The sequence below is a fragment of the Lolium rigidum genome, chromosome 2, assembly GCF_022539505.1.
Source record: "Lolium rigidum isolate FL_2022 chromosome 2, APGP_CSIRO_Lrig_0.1, whole genome shotgun sequence".
In the NCBI taxonomy this organism is placed as follows: Eukaryota; Viridiplantae; Streptophyta; class Magnoliopsida; order Poales; family Poaceae; genus Lolium; species Lolium rigidum.
In genome coordinates, this window is record NC_061509.1 from 55506616 (window position 1) to 55512615 (window position 6000).

The following is a 6000-nucleotide window of genomic DNA, read 5'->3' on the forward strand; positions in this document are numbered from 1 at the left end:
GGTCTTCAAATAGAGCAGGGAAGGATGCATAAGTACAAATTTGCTTAAGTAAAGTTGACTTATCCAAGCGTTGGAGATTCAGTGTAAACTTATAATCTCACATGTTTTCTTGAGTAAAATGTCGCTATTGGGTGTCATTCTTTACATGACATCACTCTGTACTACAAGATCTACAAGATGCATTGCTTTTTGGTTATTCTACACTAATTACTGAATATTGTTAATGTAGTACATACCACTGATGTCAGTAGCAGCCATGCTGATCTACACTTGAGATGTTCATTGTCGCCGGAGCATGGAAAAAGTGCAGAACGACAGGCCATCCGTAAATAATCAAGTTTGCTCAATGCACAATGGTTTAGGAAGTTACTCCTCAGCCTAAGAATTTCCCTCTGTTTGCGTATAAGGCTTATCCATTTGATGTCAGGAAGCATGTATAGCAGATGCATACTTTAAGGTTTCCTTTATTCTGCACCACTGATGTCATTGGGGTTTTTGTGTGTCAAAATCATAAGAAGAACCTGTAAAAAATGTTACATCAAACTAGCAAAGCATCTGTGTATGTTTTTCTTCGCCTCTATAGCAGACCTCTTCTAGCACTGGTCGTAGCTGTTGAAATGAATTTGTTTTGCTCTTAAATATATTTTTTGTATGACGTGTATATCTTGAATTGTGACATAACTAATATATTTTTCACAATACAGTGAAACTGCATTGATTTCTAGAGTAACTGAAATTTCCGTGTGCCGATATAGTGCAGGAGTCATGGTACATCAATATACATCAATATTTTACTTTTCTTGGTTGCTTCAGTTCTTCTTTTTTATTTCATATGACTCTTTATGCAAGTTAGGACTAGATGCAAATTATGTAAACACATGATACAATGCTGACCAGTGAATATACACTTTTACTATCAAATATAATCCAATCAAAAAAATTCAGTCCATTTGCCAAAAAGTAATCCCAGATCATGGGAAACATGTTGTGCAGTCCTGTTGAAGAGGTATTGGGCCTGGCTGTGTGACTTACCTACTTGGCCCATGTGGCCCATGTTAGAGAGTGTTCTGAAGATGCTTTATAAGGGACTCGTTCCCTTCTTCCTGACCTAGCCGCCCCAGCTCTTAGAGCATTCAGGTTAGACACTATCTCTTTGTACATCATGGTATCAGAGCAAGGGGCGATGGAGGGGCGATGGTGACTGCACAGCAGTGGCCTAAGGTGGAGCTGGGAGGACTGCGCAGGTGGTGGTGCTGATTCAGGAGGTGGCGTGGGTTCTGGTGGTGCTGTGCTGAGAGGAAGTGGACTGGAGGAGTGCCTGCTGGTGATGTGCAAGATGGGGGATGTGCTCACAACAGCTCTTGAGAAGCTGGCCCAGTTTCTCGTGGCCAAGAATGCTGAGAGCACTTCGGCGAAGGGGTGTCTGCTCGTGTTTCACAAGCGAGAGATGGTGCGAACGTGGAGCTCATGCCAAATGAGGTAAAGTTAGAAGGGATGAGCAACTACCTGAGTTGGTCAAGGAGAGCATTGCTCATTCCGAGGACAAAAGGCTCGGATGGGCATGTTCGGGGAAGTGCTTCACTGAACCGGAAGATAAGGGAGTGTGATGCGTGCGGTTAACACACGTCCGTTGGGAACCCCAAGAGGAAGGTGTGATGCGTACAATGGCAAGTTTTCCCTCCGTAAGAAACCAAGGTTTATCGAACCGAGTAGGAGCCAAGAAGCACGTTGAAGGTTGATGGCGGCGAAGTGTAGTGCGGCGCAACACCAGGGATTCCGGCGCCAACGTGGAACCCGCACAACACAATCAAAGTACTTTGCCCCAACGTAACAGGTGAGGTTGTCAATCTCACCGGCTTGCTCGTAAACAAAGGATTAATTGTATAGTGTGGAAGATGATGTTTGTTTGCGAAGAACAAGAAAAAACAATTGCAGTAGATTGTATTTCAGATGTAAAGAATGGACCGGGGTCCACAGCTCACTAGTGGTGTCTCTCCCATAAGATAAATAGCATGTTGGGTGAACGAATTACAGTTGGGCAATTGACAAATAAAGAAGGCATAACAATGCACATACATATATCATGATGAGTACTATGAGATTTAATCAGTGGCATTACGACAAAGTACATAGACCGCTATCCAAAGCATGCATCTATGCCTAAAAGTCCACTTTCAGAGTTATCATCCGAACCCCTTCCGGTATTAAGTTGCAAACAATAGACAATTGCATTAAGTATGCTGCGTAATGTAATCAACACAAATATCCTTAGACAAAGCATCGATGTTTTATCCCTAGTGGCAACAGCACATCCACAACCTTAGAACTTTCATCACTCGTCCTGCATTCAATAGAGGCATGAACCCACTATCGAGCATAAATACTCCCTCTTGGAGTTACAAGTATCAACTTGGCCGGAGCCTCTACTAGCAACGGAGAGCATGCAAGAACATAAACAACATATATGATAGATTGATAATCAACTTGACATAGTATTCAATATTCATCGGATCCCAACAAACACAACATGTAGCATTACAAATAGATGATCTTGATCATGATAGGCAGCTCACAAGATCTAACATGATAGCACAATGAGGAGAAGACAACCATCTAGCTACCGCTATGGACCCATAGTCCAGGGGTGAACTACTCACACATCGATCCGGAGGCGATCATGGCGATGAAGAGCCCTCCGGGAGATGATTCCCCTCTCCGGCAGGGTGCCGGAGGCGATCTCCTGAATCCCCCGAGATGGGATTGGTGGCGGCGGCGTCTCTGGAAGGTTTTCCGTATCGTGGCTCTCGGTACAGAGGGTTTCGCGACGAAGGCTTTAAGTAGGCGGAAGGGCGGAGTTGGAGGAGCCACGGGGGCCCCACACACTAGGGCCGCGCGGGCCCCCCTTAGGCCGCGCCGCCCTAGTGTGGCGGCGCCCCGTGGCCCCACTTCGTTTCTCCCTCGGTCTTCTGGAAGCTTCGTGGAAAAATAAGCCCTGGGCATTGATTTCGTCCAATTCCGAGAATATTTCCTTACTAGGATTTCTGAAACCAAAAACAGCAGAAAACAGCAACTGGCTCTTCGGCATCTCGTCAATAGGTTAGTGCCGGAAAATGCTTAATAATGACATATAATGTGTATAAAACATGTGAGTATCATCATAAAAGTAGCATGGAACATAAGAAATTATAGATACGTTTGAGACGTATCAAGCATCCCCAAGCTTAGTTCCTACTCGCCCTCGAGTAGGTAAACGATAACAAGGATAATTTCTGAAGTGACATGCTATCATAATCTTGATCAATACTATTGTAAATCACATGAGATGAATGCAGCGATTCGAAGCAATGGTGAAGACAATGAGTAAACAAATGAATCATATAGCAAAGACTTTTCATGAATAATACTTTCAAGACAAGCATCAATAAGACTTGCATAAGAGTTACTCATAAAGCAATAAATTCTTAGTAGAAAGCTTTGAAACAACACAAAGGAAGATATAAGTTTCAGCGGTTGCTTTCAACTTCAACATATTTATCTCATGGATAATTGTCAACACAAAGTAATATAACAAGTGCAATAGGTAAACATGTAGGAATCAATGCACACAGGTTGATACAAGTGTTTGCTTCTAAGATAGAAAGAATAGGTAAACTGACTCAACAATAAAGTAGAAGAATGGCCCTTCGCAGAGGGAAGCATGGATTACTATATTTGTGCTAGAGCTTTTCATTTTGAAAACATAGAAGCAATTTTGTCAACGGTAGTAATAAATCATATGTGTTATGTATAAGACATCCTATAAGTTGCAAGCCTCATGCATAGAATACTAATAGTGCTCGCACCTTGTCCTAATTAGCTTGGATTAACACGGATTATCATTGCATAGCATATGTTTCAACCAAGTGCCACAAAGGGGTACCTCTATGCCGCCTGTACAGAGGTCTAAGGAGAAAGTTCGCATTGGATTTCTCGCTTTTGATTATTCTCAACTTAGACATCCATACCGGGACAACATAGACAACAGATAATAGACTCCTCTTTAATGCATAAGCATTCAACAACAGTTAATATTCTCATAAGAGATTGAGGATTTGTGTCCAAACTGAAACTTCCACCATGATTCATGGCTTTAGTTAGCGGCCCAATGTTCTTCTCTAACAATATGCATACTCAAACCATTTGATCATGAAAATCGCCCTTACTTCAGTACAAGACGAACATGCATAGCAACTCACATGATATTCAACAAAGGTAAAAGTTGATGGCGTCCCCGTAAACATGGTTACCGCTCAACAAGCAACTTATTAAGAAATAAGATACATAAGTACATATTCTTCAGCACAATAGTTTTTAAGGCTATTTTCCCATGAGCTATGTATTGTAAAGGCAAAGGATAGAATTTTAAAGGTAGCACTCAAGTAATGTACTTTGGAATGGCAGAGAAATACCATGTGGTAGGTAGGTATGGTGGACACAAATGGCATAGTTTTTGGCTCAAGGATTTGGATGCACGAGAAGAATTCCTCTCAATACAAGGCTAGGCTAGCAAGGTTGTTTGAAGCAAACTCAAGTATAAAATGGTGCAGCAAGACTCACATATGAACATATTGTAAGTATTATAAAACTTTACATCGTCTCCTTGTTGTTCAAACACCTTAACCGAAAAATATCTAGACTCTAGAGACCAATCATGCAAACCAAATTTTAACAAGCTCTATGTAGTTCTTCATTAATAGGTGCAAAGTATATGATGCAAGAGCTTAAACATGATCTATATGAGCACAACAATTGCCAAGTATCAAATTATTCAAGACATTATACCATTTACCACATGCGGCATTTTCCGTTTCCAACCATATATCAATGAACGAAGTAGTTCAACCTTGGCAATGAACATTAAGAATAAAGCTAAGAACACATGTGTTCATATGCAACAGCGGAGCGTGTCTCTCTCCCACACAAAGAATGCTAGGATCCGATTTTATTCAAACAAAACAAAAAATAAAAGCAAACAGACGCTCCAAGCAAAGCACATAAGATGTGACTGAATAAAAATATAGTTTCACTAGAGGTGACCTGATAAGTTGTCGATGAAGAAGGGGATGCCTTGGGCATCCCCAAGCTTAGATGCTTGAGTCTTCTTAAAATATGCAGGGATGAACCACGGGTCATCCCCAAGCTTAGACTTTTCACTCTTCTTGATCATATTGTATCATCCTCCTCTCTTGACCCTTGAAAACTTCCTCCACACCAAACTCAAAACAAACTCATTAGAGGGTTAGCGCATAATTGAAAATTCATATATTCAGAGGTGACATAATCATTCTTAACACTTCTGGACATTGCACAAAGCTACTGAAAGTTAATGGAACAAAGAAATCCATCAAATATAGCAAAACAGGCAATGCGAAATAAAAGGCAGAATCTGTCAAAATAGAACAGTCCGTAAAGACGAATTTTTCAGGGGCACTTAACTTGCTCAGATGAAAATGCTCAAATTGAATGAAAGTTGCGTACATATCTGAGGATCACGCACTTAAATTGGCAGATTTTTTTGAGTTACCTACAGAGAACCCTGCCCAAATTCGTGACAGCAAGAAATCTGTTTCATGCAAGTAATCCAAATCTAGTATTGACTTTACTATAAGAGACTTTACTTGGCACAACAATGCAATAAAATAAAGATAAGGAGAGGTTTCTACAGTAGTAACAACTTCCAAGACTCAAATATAAAACAAAGTGCAGAAGTAAAATAATGGGTTGTCTCCCATAAGCGCTTTTCTTTAACGCCTTTCAGCCAGGCGCAGAAAGTGTGAATGAAGTGTTATCAAGAGATGAAGCATCGACATCATAATTTGTTCTAATAATAGAATCATAAGGTAACTTCATTCTCTTTCTAGGGAAGTGTTCCATACCTTTCTTGAGAGGAAATTGATATTTAATATTACCTTCCTTCATATCAATGGTAGCACCAATAGTTCGAAGAAAAGGTCTTCCCAA